The sequence below is a fragment of the Mus caroli genome, unplaced genomic scaffold (genome assembly GCF_978045245.1).
Source record: "Mus caroli unplaced genomic scaffold, Mus_caroli_1 scaffold_17, whole genome shotgun sequence".
NCBI lineage: Eukaryota > Metazoa > Chordata > Mammalia > Rodentia > Muridae > Mus > Mus caroli.
The window spans coordinates 17,290,407-17,307,174 of record NW_028227272.1 but is presented as its reverse complement, the minus strand read 5'-3'; the positions used below and the strand labels follow the sequence as shown (position 1 = coordinate 17,307,174).

General features: G+C 42.2%; 1 pseudogene; it reads right to left on the bottom strand.

Moving 5' to 3' along the window:
- Positions 1 to 2,242: 2,242 nt before the first annotated feature.
- LOC147000600 (ATP synthase subunit ATP5MPL, mitochondrial pseudogene) lies at positions 2,243 to 2,426 on the bottom strand (annotated as a pseudogene).
- Between the last annotated feature and the right edge of the window lie 14,342 nt (positions 2,427 to 16,768).

Below are 16,768 nucleotides of genomic sequence, written 5' to 3'. Positions count from 1 at the left end.
AATTAGCAACTTGACAGAATTTAGAATCCCCTAGGTGTGGTGTTTTGAAGATGAATGTCCCTTGTAGGCTCATATATTTAAATCATTAGGGAAGGATTAGTCAGTGTGGCCTTTCTGGAGCAGTTGTGGCTTTGTTGGAGGAAGTGTGTCACTGGGGATTGGCTCTGAGGTTTCAAAAGCCCAAGCCAGGCCCAGTGTCACTCTCTCTTCTTCTACTGCTCTTGGATGCAGATGCAGAGCTCTTGGCTACTTCTCCAGCACTGTGCCTGCCTGTGTGCCACTAGGTTCTGCACCGTGATGAGAATGGACTAAACCTTTGAAACGGTAAGGAATCCCCATTAAATAAAGTGCTTTCTTTGATAAGAGTTGCCATGGTCGTGGTGTCTCTTCACAACAGTAGAACAGTGACCAACAGTGGCATTTCTGGTTTGGGTTAGGTAAGAAGAGCAGCCCAAAGTATAGGTACTATGCTATCAAAAGGGAAGAAATGGAGGCATTGCATATATTGTCACTGGAAGTAACCTTAGGGGCTTTTGGGTCTTTCCATAGAAAAGAATGTCATCAGAGCCTGTGTAAAGCAAAGTCAAAGTTTATTAATGGCATCCAGTATAAGTATGAATATTAGAAAAAAACAAGGGCTGGTGAGATGGCTCAATGGGTAAGAGCACCCGACTGCTCTTCTGAAGGTCCGGAGTTCAAATCCCAGCAACCATATGGTGGCTCACAACCATCCGAGATCTGACTCCCTCTTCTGGAGTGTCTGAAGACAGCTGCAGTGTACTTACATATAATAAATCAATAAATCTTTAAAAAAAGAAAAAGAAAAAAACAAGCTGCCCAGCCAAGACAAGACATCCCCAAGCACGGACATGGTTTCCCAGAGCTGACTCACTTTTAGGTTTTTAGGTGTTTTATTTATTTTTTTTATTTTTTTTAAAAGATTTATTTATTTATTATATGTAAGTACACTGTAGCTGTCTTCAGACATTCCAGAAGAGGGCGCCAGATCTCGTTGCGGATGGTTGTGAGCCACCATGTGGTTGCTGGGATTTGAACTCTGGACCTTCGGAAGAGCAGTCGGGTGCTCTTACCCACTGAGCCATCTCACCAGCCCATAGGTGTTTTAAAGAAGGATTTATTTATGTGTGTAGGTGTTTTGCCTGAGTATGTGTACGCTGTTCAGCACATAACTGTAGTGTCTCTACAGGCCAGAAGAGGGCACCAGATTCCATGGATCTGGCGTTACAGCTAGTGCACGCTGATCCTGTTTGAAAACTTCAAAGGTTGAGGTTTGGTCTTTTGCTATATATTGTGATGCCAAATACTGGCTGGCTCTGGTTGCCTCAGGCATGAAAGAATTCTCACACAGCCAAGTGATGCTATTGTAACCTTGCTTCTTAATTTAAAACTATTGGTTGAATAAAGATGCAGAAGAGAGAAGGGGGTCGGGGGAGGGGAGAGAAGACACCATGGAGTAGGTATGCCATGAAAACAAGCAATGAGGGCTGGCCAATTGAATTTAAGAGCAGCCCAGGGGCTGGGGAGATGGCTCAGTGGTTAAGAGCACTGACTGCTCTTCCAAAGGCTCTGAGTTCAATTCCCAGCAACCACATGGTGGTTTGCAACCATTTGTAATGGAATCTGATGCCCTCTTCTGCTGTGTCTGAAGACAGCTACAGTGTATTAATCTTTTTTTTTTTTTTAAAGATCTACTTATTTATTTTATGTATATGAGTACACTAAAGCTGTACAGATGGTTGTGAGCCACCATGTGGTTGCTGGGAATTGAACTCAGGACCTCTGGAAGAGCAGTCAGTGCTCTTAACCACTGAGCCATCTCTCCAGCCCTAAAATAAATCTTAAAAAAAAAAAAAAAGAAAAGAAAATGAATTAACAACAACAACAACAAAAAAAGAAGCAGCCCAGATGGAACATGGTTAGTTATAAGTTGTAGGGAAGTAGACACTAATATCTTAGAGGGTGGATATCTGCCCAGCTCTAGTGCTTTAAAGGCTTATTATACATATAAAGGTTGGGTGATTTTTATCTGGGAACAGCGTGATCAAAGCTGGAGTAGAACCCCCCCCTTTGAGATTAAATATTTACTACAACTCTTAGCTGCCGAGACTCAACTCTTAGGTAATTTTACAAAAAGCATGCACAGTGACATTCCATGTTCCCATTTAACAAAGCTTGCTTAAGTGTAGCCAGCATATTCACCCTGAGTGGACTCAGGGAGCAGCTAGTGGCGGCCATAGGCAGGTACAGGGAGGACTGGAACCTTTAAAGCTTTAATCTTTTATCAGCACTCCTGATTTTAAAAACGACGGGGGTCAATAACTCCACTCCTGCCAAATTTCCTGGTAAACCTGGGTATTGTAGGGTTTCATGGGGACCCAGACTTTTTAAATAAAGTTTCGAAGCATCTCAGCAGGACCAAGGCCACAGGCAACACCAGATTCTGCACCAGAGTGGGGAAACCAAATTTTAACTCTAAGGAATGTTAGGAATCTCCTGGTGGACCTTGGCCGGAAGTCCAACCCCAGCAGAGGGGCTATTTGTTTTTGATAACAGCTGGATCTGGGAGGATCAGTTTTCTTTAAGGGTGTAACTCCTGGTAGGTTGGCCAATTTCCAGGACTGGCCCCACAACCAACCATTTGAATAATGTAACTTGAACTAAAAAAGCAAGAGCACAAGTTGGGTAGGGAGGAAGGTAAAGGCAGAGGCAAGAAAAGTTGAAAGGTATAAATATGATCAAATACACCGTATAAAAATTTCAGGGAAGTATTAAAATATTTTTAAACCTCTTCCCTCCGTTTTTTACATTACTGTGAGGGTGTACTTTACTCAGGATGGAAAGGTTTGATTGTGTTCTAGAAACTCATGGGTCAGAGAGAAGTGTTTAAACTCTAGGTCACAAGTCATCCTGAGCCTAGGTAGACACAGATAATTACTTTAGGAATCTGAGTGAAGCGTTAAAACTAAAGGTCCCATACAATTCTGGCGCTAAATAAGCACAGACTGGGAAGCCATCACTGTTGTCCATCCACAGTGCTAGAAGTTTCCTGCTTCTGACTACCTACCAACGGAAAGTGAGCCGCGTGCCAGGGTAAAGGCTCTGTGCAGGGTCGTCTCTTCTTCTTCTTCTTCTTCTTCTTCTTCTTCTTCTTCTTCTTCTTCTTCTTCTTCTTCTTCTTCTTTTCTTCTTCTTTTTCCTTCTTTTTTTCCTCTGCCTGGATTCCATGGGCTAGAGTTTTAGAATGAATAAAAAGGAGAAAGGGCGCTGATACACAGCTGCCGTTGCTGCTGTTGGCGCTGCCAGGCCTTCTGCTCTGTGATGGATGTGCCCTCAGGGTGGGAACAACCCCCCTCTTATGTTACTTTTGTTGGGTATTTAATTACAGCAACATGAAAAGTAGCGATCAGATCACCAAGCACAGTGCCTTCTTTATTTTCTGACCAGACATCCCCATTTTTGCCCCTGGGGTCCTAGGCCTATTTTACCCTCTTTATTTGTCCCCACTGAAGTCACAGTAGGTGACATCCCAGGCAAATCTTAAATAAGACCTTGGAGGTCCAAGAATGCCCCACACTGGTTGTCTGCCCTGTGTGTGTTTGTGTGTGTGTGTGTGTGTCTGTCTGTCTGTCTGTCTGTCTGTCTAGTGTGTGTGTATGTCTGTCTCTGTGTTTGTGTGTGTGGTTGTCTGCCTAGTGGGGAGGGGCTGTTTGCCTAGTGTGTGTGTGTGTGTGTGTGAGAGAGAGAGAGAGAGAGAGAGCTGTCTGCCTAGTGTGTGTGTGTGTGTGGGGGGGTGTTGCCATTTCCACCTTGTTAAGCTTCCCCAGGAGGTCTGTGGCCTCCATCTCTAGAGGGTTTCTCTTTTTCCCAGAAAGAGTTACCCTTTGGGTAGGAATTTGGTCTGAACAGCACTTAAGTCTCATCTAAGTGTTCAAGTTTAAAGTTATGAACAAATTGAAAGGGGGAGAGTTGGATCTGCCCTGGATCCATTCCCAGACCTGATGTCAGGAGCTAAACCTCTACACTCTGATAAAGAGATTCCTGAACAGGCCTGGAAGGCAAGCAAATAATGTCAGGTACTTGGAAGGCAAAGACTGGAAGGTGGCAGCTCAGATCCTGTCTGGGCTGAACAAACCAGAGCTCAGGGCTGGAGTGTTTACTTACATGCTCAGAAAGGACAACAAAAGCCTCATCAAAGGACAACAAGAGCCCCATTTGTCTCCATTTAAGGACCAGGCCTGATTTAGAAAAAAATGGCCGTAAGGCACCAGCTCCAGGAACAGACCATAAGTCCCAGAAACTAGGCCATAAGACACCAGCTCCAGAGATAGACCATAAAATTCAGAACAAAATCATAAAGCCCCCTCCCAAATAACAGCCTGGGGATAATCACAAAATGGGTAACGATCTTATCTCAGAATGGGCCATCTGTGCTGGGCAGCCTTATCTCATCCTATGGTTAAACATTCATGACATAGGAATGCAGGCCACTGACCACCTATGACCCTCTAGAATCCACCAGTGAAGTTTTAGATTACCTAATCCTTCTAGAGAGTTCCCCTGGTTCCCTATAAGAAGGCCTACGTGCCTTTGTCTGGGGTCCCCATTTCAAAAAGTGATTGACTCCCACATATTGATTGTTTCTGCAGAATAAACGTACTTTCTTTTTACATTCTGAGTCTGGGGCCTTCTTTCATCGATTTTGCACCCTTATACTCAAGGTCCCAGACTTAATTACTCATACTGAGAAAAAAAAATCCCTTCAGGATATTTAGTGTTAAAAGACTCAGCACACCCTTACACAGTCACTAGAATTTACTAACTTATCGAGCAGTTAGTTCTAGATAGATCCTGCACTGTATTTCCCATTAGCCTCAATATCCTTCTGGGGTATTGTAGAGAGAATAGGCTATGAGGCAAATGTTTCCTGAAAAAGAAATGGCAGCAATCCCCTCCCCATGCCTTCCTACCCTGCAGGAAGATTAATTTCTACAAAACCCACCCTGAACCAAAGTGATTTTGTACATATAGGACAGATGTGGTAAGTTATTTCTCCACCAGTGAAATGAGCCAACTCAAGCCAGATTAAAATATATAAAGAAAGCCAGGTTTATTGTCATGAGGAGGGAGAAGAAGAGAGTGGGGAGAGAAAGAGCTCCCACAGAGAGAAGGAAAAGAGGATGAGGGGGAGGAGGAAGAGGAGGAAGAAGAAGAGACAAAAATGTCTGGATTATATAGATGGATTATATAGTATATAGGGAAGCGCCTCTGGGGGAAGGGCAGTTCAGCCCCTAGGCTGGAAAGTTCAGGGTTGGGGGCAGGGTATGCCAGGTAGGGCCTAAGGGATGCTGGGAGAACCTACAGGCCATGTCTGCTTTGGTCTGTGAAATATGCACCTCAAGTCTTTGTCCTGGGGTCTGAAACCAAACACAGGTGAGAGCCTGAGTGTGTAACCAACACAAAGTAAGGACTGAAAGAAAGCCTTCTACTTATTGCTTGAACAGGGTCTTTGCCCTGATGCCATTTCTCTGTAGTCTCTCTCTCTGGTCCATTCTTCACCCATCTCTTCCACAATGCTTAAGGTTTGTTAGCAAATGGGGTGTTGTGCCCGTTTAGGAAGCATTCTCGAACCCCAAAGGACAACCAAGGAGCCAGTTCTGTTTTGTTTGTGTTTTTTTTTTTTTTTCTCCTCAAGACAGGGTTTCTCTGGCTGTCCTGGAACTCACTTTGTAGACCAGGCTGGCCTCGAACTCAGAAATCCGACTGCCTCTGCCTCCCAAGTTCTGGGATTAAAGGCGTGGGCCACCACGCCCTGCAGGAGCCAGTTCTGATGCAATCACACTAGTGTCTTTAATCAAGTTGGAGCTTGGGATCACCATTACTGAAGCAGAACAGGAGGGAGGGCGACAAGCAAGCTTTTTTTGAGACAAGCAAACAGGGAAGCTTGGCGCACATCTGATTGGGGGGCTACTATGGAATTTGCTGCCCTTGAAAAAGATTGGCTGGTGCTGGGAGGTAAACCATAAACTTAACTTTTGCTCTCTTCCTGATTGGTAGTTGTTAGGGAGAGACTTGGAAACTAGTGCCAGCTGCAGGCTTGTTGGTTAACTCGTTCAATCTTAGGTCGGGTTCTCTAAGATGGAGCCTGAAACTGTGAGACCCCGGCTTAAAGCATTTCTCCCTGGAAGGTAGAGCCCCTAAAACATTTCCCCAAGCTTGTTTTCCCTGATCTCTAAAAATACAGCTAGAAAGAAGCTCTTTGTTCTCTATAGCCAGCAAAAAAGCCTTTTTGTTTCTATACTGTACAACCAGAAATGCCTGCCTTCCTGTGCCAAGGACACGGAGATAAAAATTCAGAAAGAACTCACTCCCCACTCCTGCCTTGTAAATTTCACCAAGGACACCCAGAAGAGAAGAACTCTTCCCAACTCCTCCCAATTCCTCAGCTAGCTGTTAAAAGCCCCCTACTGTCACTGCTCGGGGTTGAACTCCCCTGCCCTGTGAGGCGCGAGGGGTTCGTCCTCAGCTAGCTGATAATAAAACCTCTTGCAGTTTGCATCAGGTGTGGTTATCTCTTGGGACGTTGGGGTGTTGGCCAGCTGATCCTGGGACTTGAGCAGAGGCCCAGCATCAGGGGTCTTAAAAAATCAAGATGGAGTTAGTCTGATCTCTCAGGGAGGCAGATAATCCCTCATGGGAGTCACAATCTGTTTCTTTTATTGCAGATGGGTTCTCTGCTCTCTGCGATTTAGTAACACTTGAAGGCATGTGGGTATTTTTATTTATTTATCCATGTGCTTATTTATTTAGTTATTGAGATGGAGTTTTGCTATGTATCCCAATCTTGCTATCAATTTTATATTCTTCTGCCTCAGCTGTTTGTGAGCTGGTGCCAGTTTTTCTAATCTGTGACTGTCATTGAATAGATAAAAGATCAAGAGAAAGAGAGACTGCCTTGGCCTTGCTTAGGTGTGGAATGAAATGGTTCCTGTCCCTGGAACAGGGCCAACTGGGCATGGGCCTCCCTCCATGAGTGTTGATGGCTGTGGTTGGTGTAAGGTTTGTTTGTATAATAATGTACATATTCTTATGGTCCTCCTTCAAGAAATGACCTCCCTGTTAACATTAATGACTCTGTAATGATCAGAGACAGCATGAGTCTGGGAGGCCAATGTGTGGCTAATGTCTCAGCAAAATGGTAAATGTGGGGACCTTCAGGACAGCCCTTAAGGCAGTGGAAAAGAACTCTAAAAACATGAGCTCGAAAAGATAAAATTTCTTTTTTTTTTTAGCTATGCAAAATATGAGAATGCAATATGAATTATATGGGGGGCATCACAAATCTAAAGGCACAGAGGCAAGTATACTACGAGCCAGCTTGTCAGAAAGTTACAAATGCAGACAGTTTCCTGAGTTCAAGATCAGCTAGGAAGAGAGCCGATTTAGGTTCAGGAGTAGTTAGAATGGTAATTCCAGTGTGAGCTCCCACCCTGCTATCTTACTGTGGTGCTTGCTGTTTCTTCCCCAGAGTCAAGGGGCTAAGGTCATGGAATGCTGATTCTTGGGATGGACATTCATGGAATAAATAACTCAATTGCTCAATTGATATGTAAATAAAAATCTGGGTTGTGGTCTGCTTGAGATGAGTTAGCACAGAGTGATAGCAGTTCTTTTTTTTTGTTTTTTTGAGACAGGGTTTCTCTGTGTATCCTTGGCTGTCCTGGAACTCACTCTGAGCTCACTCAGGCTGGCCTCAAACTCAGAAATCCACCTGCCTCTGCCTCCCAAGTGCTGGGATTAAAGGCGAGCGCCACCACACCTGGCCTTTTCTTTCTTTCTTTTTTTTTAAAGATTTATTTATTTATTTATTTATTTATTTACTTAATGAATATGACTACAGTGTTGCTCTCTCTAGACACACCAGAAGAGGGCATCAGATCTCATTACAGAAGATTGTGAGCCACCATGTGGTTGCTGGGATTTGAACTCAAGACCTTTGGAAGAGCAGCCAGTGCTCTTAACCGCTGAGCCATCTTGCCAGCCTTTTTTTTTTTTTTTTTTTTGGTTTTTGGTTTTTGGTTTTTGGTTTTTGGTTTTTGGTTTTTGGTTTTTGGAGACAGGGTTTCTCTGTATAGCTCTGGCTGTCCTGGAACTCACTTTGTAGACCAGGCTGGCCTCGAACTCAGAAATCCACCTGCCTCTGCCTCCCAGGTGCTGGGATTAAAGGCTTGTGCCTCCACGCCTGGCTAGAATGTTTTCTAACAGCTACACAGAGAAGGCTTTCTGATTTTCTGATTTTGATCAGAAAACCCAAGAATTACTTGTAGAATTTTTGTAATGGGATTTCCGTCTTGGTTAAAAAAAAATTCGAGAATTTTTTTATAGTAGCTTTTCTGAGTTATCCAGAGAGCTTTTAGAATTTTTACTAGCAGAGAGAACTGTATCAACCAGAGAAAGCTGTCTCTGTAAGGGTCTTTGATTTGCAAAGAATGATACTCCAGACTCAAATAGTATGCAACAGCAAAGAGCTTTTTATTCCGCATGCAGGGGTCTACCATACATTGGGATAGAAGACAGAGGTGTGGACTTGCAGAATCAATTTAAAGACTCTTAGGACAGGAGTGGGAGACTTTTACCTTTCCTTCCCTTGATTGGTTGGCTCTATGTACTGGCTGGTTTTGTGTGCCATCTTGACACAAACTGGAGTTATCACAGAGAAAGGAGCTTCCCTTGTGGAAATGCCTCTATGAGATCCAGCTGTAAGGCATTTTCTAATTAGAGATCAAGGATGGGAGGGTCCATTGTGCGCTGGTAATCTTGGGTTCTATAAGAAAGCAAGCTGAGCAAGCTAGGGGAAGCAAGCCAGTAAGTAACATCCCTCCCTGGCCTCTGCATCAGCTTCTGCTTCTTGACCTGCTTGAGTTCCAGTTCTGATTTCCTTGGTGATGAACAGCAGTATGGAAGTGTAAGCCGAATAAACCCTTTCCTCCCCAACTTGCTTCTTGGTACTGATGTTTTGTGCAGGAATAGAAACTCTGACTAAGACACTCTATCTCCAGCAATATGGATGTCTTTGTGATTGGTTAAGGCTCTGGGGCATTTTGGGGACATTTGCTCATTAATTATATTTGACACAAGCCAGGTGGTGGGGCAGGTTCTACAGCTCCTGATTGGCTGCCTGTGAGGGGTGATTGATGGTTTTTAGATGCTTGGCCCAGGGAGTGGCCTTGTTGGGGAAGGTGTGTCACTGTGAGCATGGGCTTTAACACCCTCATCCTAGCTGCCGAGAAGTCAGAGCAGCCTTCAGGTGAAGATGTAGAACTCTTAGCTCCTCCTGCACCATGCCTGCCTGGATGCTGCCATGGTTCCATGAACAGGGAACACTGAACCTTTGACCCTGTGAGCCAGCCCCAGTTAACTGTTGTCCCTATAAGAGTTGCCTTGGTCATGGTGTCTGTTAACAGAAGTAAAACCCTAACTAAGACAAGTGCTTTCCCCCCTCCCTGGAATTGACTTGTTTTGTACTCTTCAGTACTAGGAAACAGAAACTTAGTCCTAGACTCCCAAACTGTCAGTACAGCCTGCCATGAGATCAGTGACTTGCTGACTCTGCCCTCTCATTTGTAACTGAGTCAAAGAATTGATTCATCAGTTCTTTTCCCCAAGATCAGAATCATTAGCCAAGGGATCAACTGGGACCTAAGAATCATGAATTATTGCCAGAAATAGGGGCCTTTTGGTTTAGCATCTCAGCCTGTAAAGTGGGGTATAATGGACATCATATTTTTCTTCTTCTATGATAACTGCTTCCTGCTGAGGTTAGGATGTTGTCTTTTGGGAGCTCAAGAAGGCTGAAATGGTAGTCAAAGGCTGGACAGTGGGCATTTGTTAGAAGCATCTGGTTAGGTGATCCAGCTGAAAGACGGAGAACCATCACATCAATTGGACTGGTTAATCATAGATTTTCAACAAGTCAGAAGTCAGCAATTTGCAGTCCTCGGGTGGTCCCTGGATGTCAGCCAGGTGAAAAATCTGCTGGGACAAATATAAACTAGAACCAAAAGTTAAATTTTGTCTTAGTAATTAGGGAAGGTAAGAGAACCCCAAGACCAAGGGGGGAAAAAATCACATTTTCAACATCAGGCAAGCACACTCATCTGATGTCCATTTGGTCTGTGGTAAGTAGATCCAAATCTTATGGCTTCTTGATTCCCTGAAGCTTATGTGATTTTTAGTTACAAGAGGATATACATTAGTATTTATCAATGCATTGACATTTGTATTTTAGAAAAAGCAGTTAGTGGGTGTGATGGTTTGTATATCCTTGGATCAGGGAGTGGCGCCATCTGAAGGTGTGGCCTTGTTGGAATAGGTGTGACCTGGTTGGAATGGGTGTGTCACTGTGGGTGTGGGTATAAGATCCTCACCCTAGTTGCCTGGAAGTCAGTCTTCCACTAGCAGCCTTTGGATGAAGACAGAACTCTCAGCTCCTCCTGTGCCATGCCTGCCTGGATACTGCCATGCTCCCACCTTGATGATAATGGATGAACCTCTGAACCTGTAAGCCAGCCCCAATTAAATGTTGTTTTTTATAAGACTTGCCTTGGTCATGGTGTCTGTTCACAGCAGTAACACCCTAACTAAGACAGTGGGTATCTGTAAGACAATGGAATAGACTCATGTCTTTGAGACCTAGTAAAAGCTATAGTTTTGAGTTAAAAGACATAGAACATTTTTCTTTTACTCCAGAATGCGAGATACACAGATTGAACAGAGTTGATTTTTTTTTTGTTTTTTGCTTTTTCATGGTGAAAATAGTCTACCTTTAGAACACAACCAAATAGTATTTAAAACCTTGAGCTTGTGACTGAATTGTAAGCAGCCAATGCTTCATTTGTTGATCAGAATTCCATTGATCAAATGGTTAAAATTTTGAACTTTTGAAACCTTAGTATAGTAATAGCACAGATGAAGGAAAGAAATCTGAAACATTTTTCATTTTTCAGATACCTTAAATCAGACTACTTCATTCTTCCTTATTCTTGTGGAGATCTACAAGTACCAAGGTCAGCAAGGAAATGATCTGCATGGGATAAGAATAAACTTGGAAGCTGGGCGTGGTGGCACACGCTTTTGATCCCCTTGTGTGAATAACGACATGGAAACCGTTCTGGAATGCATCAAGGCCCCAAATGTATTAGTCAGGCCCGAGGTTTAAATGCACAAGCAAAAGGGGAAGTACAGATACTTATCAGTGGAGGGGTAGGACAATACAAGCAAAAGGAGAAGTACTTATGGGAGGGGGGGGGCAATAGAAATTCTTTCTTTTGGCAGCTACACCGGGAAGCAGGAACTTGGTGGTATCAGGGTGTGGTCAGGATATAGGCGATGACTTAGGGCTGGAACATCCCGTGTTTGTTCTCAGAATCCATGTGTTGGTGGCCCGCTTGACCCCTTTTTCTTCTCAGAGGGAGAGGCCCAATTTAGAGATCAAGAGTTGTCTTAATAGCTCCCAACATGTGTGGGGGGCGGTAACTTAGGAAGCAGCCAGATTTCCAGCAGCATGAGGGAACACCTACCGTGAAATTTAGGTGAATTATGACTTCGGGGTTCAGACCTCAGGTCAACTGGAGACCAGCCTGTCTGTGTATAGCCCAATGTCCCACACATCTTGGCAAGAAAAACATCTGAGATGACGAATTAGAGACTATTTGAAACACAGTGATAAACATGGTAGTATTTATAATAACTTGAGTTGTAGAAATATAACGCTTATGAGGGATCAGGATCTTTAGTTTTCAGAGGACACAGCAGAACGCACAGGTCCATGGAGTGGGAGAAAATATGTCTGGCCATGAATCTCATAAGGGATGAGGATCAAAACTATCTGAGGAGTTCTTTTAATTCAATAGCAAAAAGTCCCAAGTAATCCAATTTGTGAAACAAGTTACAAATATGATATACAAATGATGAACAGGCATCTGAGAAATGTGCAACCTCACTAATTGACCTGGTTTGCAGGTCAGTCAACAGGGTCTGCAAGAGAGAGAGTGGGGACTGAGGGGCAAGAGGAGACAACACAGGCTATCAAGGATCAAGTCTCAAGTCTTATTTATTGGAAGGTAGATATGGGTATATAAGCATAAGCTGGGAAGTGTTTTGTCCGGCCAGTGGCTCACATGTCTGGGTTCTAGTCTGGAAAGGCATCTTGGAAACCTGGAAGAGAAGTGGGGGGGGGGGGACTAGGTAGCACGAGAGAAAGATGGACCCAAGACAAGGCTCTGCTCAAGGTTCAATTTTACTATTATGACACTCAGTTATGAAGCAGGGAGAGGGGCTCAATTCCCACCAAATCATCTTGGAGTAAGGTTGCAGGTGAACACGTGATGGCTCCGGAACAGCTAGGAGGCAGGCAGTGGGAGTGGCAGGACGATAGGGCGGCAAGCTCTGCCCGGATGCTCTCTAACACTGAAACCTGAGCAAACAGGTTTCAGGCTAGGGAGGGGAGGTTACATCTCCTCCCTGTTGTTAATATAAAAAAGAAAAGGCTGAGCCGAGGCATAAAATTTATTTATGCCCTATAGTTTTGCCTGAATTCTTAGGGCCTAAGAGGAAACTCGTCTCAGTGGGATTTTCTAACTTTTCTTATGGTAAACCGTATCTGGATAAGACTGTCCTTTTTGTCCTAGTAAGCAACTAGCAGATTAGCCCTGAGCTGTAGGCTCTGACTTTATAATGTTAATTAGTACTGAATAGGTAACTTCCTAGTTGAAATTTTTTACTGAATACCGAGTAGTCAGCTATAAGGTCTTTCGAGGGCATTCGAACCCTGGTGAAGACTGACTGTACGAATTTGAAATGCACTTTATTCTGAAAACACTGAAGGAGAGTATGTGGATATTCCTCCACATTCTGGATGACAGGCGGGGAATAGGGAGGAGGGGATGACGACCAGCTCCATAGTACAAGGCCAATTGGCTTTTTAGGGTGGGAGGCTGTGAAGGGCTTGCCCTTCTGACAGTACGGTCTCCAACCTTTCTCCCCCCCCATTAATTAAGTTTAATAAGGCCATGCTTAACTGAGGTGATCAAATGATTTTCTCATCCGTAGATGACTGGGCTTTAACCTTGGCTTGGGGGGAAATTGACCTGATTCTTCCCGTGGGTGCTGTCACGACTCACACTTGTGGCTCTTGGTATCTTTTGGGGAGGGGAGGCAGAGCCTTAGCAAGATCTTTTTGGTTGTAACTGGAACTAGATACCAACCTCCATCTAAACCAGGTGTATCTCACAGGGAACTCAGAAATGGTCAAGCTGGACCTTCCCCTGCAGTAAATTTCTGCCCCCAAGCGGTACCCGTACTGTATTTGTATGATCACGAATCAGTATTCACAGTTCTGAGTACTGTGCAGCTCCTAAAGGAGAATTGTCAACTTCAGAATTAGCAAGGCCTCGACAAGAATATGTCACTAGTAACACCACAATTTGTGGCTCTTAGGCTATAATAGGAGCTGGAGGTCACCCTCCTCATCTGTTATTTCCACAGCCTGAGGAACTAAGGGGACCTTGCAATAACAGCAAGGGTGGAAAACCAGAGACTAGCTAAGGGACTAAGCCCGTCTATCAGAAATAAAAACCAATTTCTTCTAATATTTGAAATATCTGCCTTTCTAGCCCTCATAGTAAACCTAAATCTCAACTCAGACCGAAAGCCACAGTATGTGCTGGAATGTCCTTGGAATGAAAATAGCAGTCACCACCTGTATGCTCTTGGGGGTGGGGATGCACGCCTGCTGCAGTCCAGCTGGAGGATGTTGATTGACCTGCTTGAGAAAATGAGATCTAGACAATGAGAAAGTAGCAATGCGAATCTTATTTTGTGGAAGTCCAGGTACTTTATTCAGTTGCAAATTGTAAAGCTAAAGCTCAGTCTCTGGCCTCCTGTGGGGGAGCTGGTTTTAGAATTAGTAAAAAGACCAGAGACTCTCTGGAAGTGGGGGATGTGCTCAGAATTAACTTTGCTAGGTAATTAAGAAGATAGTTATTTACAATAGGAATCTCTAATATTGGACTGAATATTAGACCAGTCTAAGATTGAGTTAGAATGACTGGTAACAATGAAGAAAAGAGAAAAATCATTATGACTCTATTAAATGACTAATCTTACTAAGTCAGAATATACAGTCTCTGATGTATTATTGCCATAAAGTTAAAAGGCTTGAAGCTAGTCTAAACTGGAAAAATGGTAAGCAAGGATGGATCTAAAACATGAATCTAATTTAGTTTCTTATTCATTTCAATCAGGGCACTGAGTCAACTTACCTGCCAGCTCGTCACACGAATTAACCATCATGCTTCTGCAGCGTTCTGTGGAGAGAACCTGTTTTTCCCTTCCCTAATAATGTAGCTGTTTAGGATCAATCTATAAGCCAATAAGTAGATCCTTTTAAGATACTATAAAGCATTTATTAAATTCTTTGACATTTAAATTTTAAAATTTGAAAATAAAGGTATGATTTAAATAGTGTGCATGGGAATGCACTAAATAGTATGTATGGGGATACAATTTCTCCCTTCTTTGTCTTTTAAGAAGTTAAAGTTTTAAAGTTTCACAATATCTAATCCTTTGAATTAATAACTTGTTGACAAAACATTTTAAATACTTGGCTGTAAAGGGGCAGTGACTAATTGCAATTTTAATCATTTCTCTTAATGAGTGGTTGTAACCAGAAAGCTTGAAAAGTTATTAAGAGTCACATGTGCATAATTTATTTATTTATTAACTAGAAACAAGAGCATTCATTTGTAGCAAATTATTAAGTAGAAGTCCTCAAGAATTAACACTATTATGTGGAAACAAGTAGTAACTGAGGACACTAAAAGGAAAGAATTATACATGCACAATTTTTAAGAATACAATCTCAAAGAATGAGATTATATATCTAATCTACCTTATATGTATGACCTATAGACTGTCTGAGATATAAATTTAGCCTGGCATTGTTTTAAAATGTCCAGGCAATTTAGAACAATTTAATAAATGTCTAAAAACTGCCTTCTTAAAAGGACAGCATTTTTTCTACGAGTTGTATATGTATAAGCAATTGCAAATTTGAGAATTAATAGCATCTGAGGGACGAACAATCTTAAGCAATTGTGGGCTCTGAGATATAGCATTGACTATTAATATACAAATTAAGGTTTGATTGTTCAGCATTTTAAAACACCATTTACAGCACACAACTAGATTATTTGTGCTGAAACGGGGGAAACTTAAAAGACTAAGCATGGGATCTAATTTACATTTACTTACGTCTCATATTGGGGTTGTTATTAAACACAATAATTGGGATGTAGGCATGTGTGAATTCTAGGCCTGCTGCCACAGTCTCTTTTGTTATCATCGACGCCACCTTGGCCTTTTTTCAGGCTAGAAAACTCAAACAAGGGTGGCGGAGCACCCCGGGCCTTAGTGGGAAAAATATGACTACTCTGAAAATATGGTTACTCTGGTTGGGACACGTGGAGGCTCGGGGCAAATGTGAACGCGGCCCTCTCTGAGTTCTTGTAGGGCTGCCCATCTATGACGGCCTCTCGCAGTACTATAGCTCTGGGAATCTCTGTGTCCTAAGGCCCTGACCCACTGTAGCCAGCAGCTAGTTGGGCCCACGTGGGCCAACGATCAGCTGGGAGGATGAGAAAAATGACTTTACAATAATGTTTTTTCTGGCCAAAGAATTGTTTTGGGCACAGCTAATATTTAATTGCCAGTGAATATAATTAATAACAATTATAAAAGCTTTCTTATTTTTTGTAAAACCTTTTGTAGTAAACTAAAACCCTAAGTAATAAAAAGATATTGTCTCTGGATCTTTTGGGTGAGAGCAAGGATTTAAAGTAAACTTCCCTTGAGAAGTATTAGTTAATAAAACATTTTTCACTTAGTAAAAAATATACATTGAAAGATTAAAACTCTTGGCTTCTTGTATAGAAGCAGAAATGATAAAAACTTTTACATAATGTAGATCAATATGTAGCCATATTAGAGGCAAAATATTTTAGTTATTACAAACTCACTAGAAGCAAAACCTTTACAATCATTAAGATGCAAAGGAGAGAGAAAAAGAAGCAAACCTTCGGATTTAAAATAACTATATAAAAGGTAGGCAAACCAGATTGTAATGTCTTGATAAATTTTACGGTCTGATTGACTCTTTATAAACTATGAATTTGAACTTTATTAAAACAGCATCTGGCTAGATCTGTAAAGAATTATTAAGTTTCTTTTGTAACATTAATTTTGGGAAGGTAAAATCCAATTTTAAAATAATTTATTACTTATAGAATTAATATTAGAAGCATTATTATCATATTACAAAGTTTGGCTGCTAATTAATACCTATGAATACATATAAGCTTTAATGCTTTAATAAAGAGACATTGCTTTAAATCTTATCTTTAATTTTGCTTTCTAGGATAGGAACCACATGAATTATTATCTTAACTACAAATATCTTTAGAGACCCAGCCTCGTGGCCAGCCTTATGCCACGTGTGGGAAGGATTCTAAACTTAAGTTATCAATTTTAAGACTAACCATCTGGTACCAATGTAGCAATTATTAATCTTAACCAACAACTTGTGAGCTGATTGTGAAAACACACAGAGGACATTACCAATAAAAAAAGAACCAAATGAAGCAGTTACATTTAGACCAATCAGAGAATATTAATTTTTCTAGCTACAATCATA